Below are 1,382 nucleotides of genomic sequence, written 5' to 3' on the forward strand. Positions count from 1 at the left end.
TATACACTACTAGAAGGCTCTCATATACACTATTAGAACGCTCTCATATACACTATTAGAACGCTCTCATATACACTATTAGAAAGCTCTCATATACACTATTAGAAAGCTCTCATATACACTATTAGAACGCTCTCATATACACTATTAGAACGCTCTCATATACACTACTAGAAGGCTCTCATATACACTATTAGAACGCTCTCATATACACTATTAGAACGCTCTCATATACACTATTAGAACGCTCTCATATACACTACTAGAATGCTCTCATATACACTATTAGAACGCTCTCATATACACTACTAGAAGGCTCTCATATACACTATTAGAACGCTCTCATATACACTATTAGAATGCGCACTTTCATCTGGTTTGGTCTGCCGGCTTCCGTAGAGTCGTGAACTCGCAGGCGCGCGCTTTCAGGAAATCCTATATGTGGTGGGATGGTGTTCCACCCTCCCAACTACACACACCAGGTGTAGTGACTGATTGGGGGGCGGGGCAGATAGCTTTAAAGCTGAGCAGTCCGCTGCGAGGTGCGTGTGCTTTGTTTCCTTACCGTGTGTCGGCTGCCCGAGTGGCTGGTGTGCTCGATCCACTCATCCAAAATAGTAAGTGCCATTTTGCCATCTGGGCTGGGGATTGTTGTCGGGTTCTGGTGCAATACCTGCCGTGCGTTTCTGCAGCGTTGCGCAGCTGGCGTTGGCGGCTGCAGTTGGGGGTTGGTGCAGCGAGCGGCTTCCGTCCGGCCCTCGCCTGCTGATCCGCTCCCTCCCTGGTCGGCTGTGTCACCACATCTGGGTAAGCTACCGGTTTAGAATTTAATTTACCCTTACCTGAATCCACCGTTAACGAGTTTTCTAATTTAGGATTCTTCCGGAGTTGCAGCGCTTGGACGCTCCTGCTGTCTTGTCTGTCTTGCCGGTTTTGTTTGGGCCGCTCTCGGCGGAGCCTGCTGACGCTTGGGCTGGCGGAACGAGCGGGGCACGACTCCTCTGGCCCCGTGAAAAGACATTAGAAGTCGGACAACGACAGTTTGTCCCATCGTTTGCAGTGGTTGTGTTCTTTTCTTTGCCGTTTGTTTGCTTATTATTTAAATTACTAATTTGTTTGCTTTCCTTTGTTTTGATTTACTAATTTGTTTTCTTTTGCATTGCATGATTTGTTTGTTCATTCATTTTTTTGGGAATAATTTAAATTGTCCTTATTTTTGATGCCTTTTCCTTCTAGGGGCTGAGTAGTGGGCCCGAGGCCATGTTTTAAAAGAAAAATGTTTTAATGAAATTTGTTAATAAATCATTGGAGACTACTCCGTGCTCTGGTGCGTCTTGCCTAAAAAAATCTACCTCCTCTGCTGGTCACATTTAGCGTTGCTG

At 45.7% G+C, this 1,382-nt stretch overlaps 1 long non-coding RNA gene across 1 annotated transcript; it reads left to right on the forward strand.

Annotated features, from left to right (window-relative positions):
* The first annotated feature begins 736 nt into the window (after positions 1-736).
* LOC119795387 lies at positions 737-1,062 on the forward strand. The gene is made up of 2 exons (XR_005282320.1): positions 737-807; positions 876-1,062. It is a non-coding gene; the product is annotated as an uncharacterized LOC119795387 (long non-coding RNA).
* Positions 1,063-1,382: the final 320 nt, after the last annotated feature.

This window comes from Cyprinodon tularosa, unplaced genomic scaffold (assembly GCF_016077235.1).
Source record: "Cyprinodon tularosa strain WSP-4 unplaced genomic scaffold, ASM1607723v1 ctg51, whole genome shotgun sequence".
NCBI classification, from domain to species: domain Eukaryota; kingdom Metazoa; phylum Chordata; class Actinopteri; order Cyprinodontiformes; family Cyprinodontidae; genus Cyprinodon; species Cyprinodon tularosa.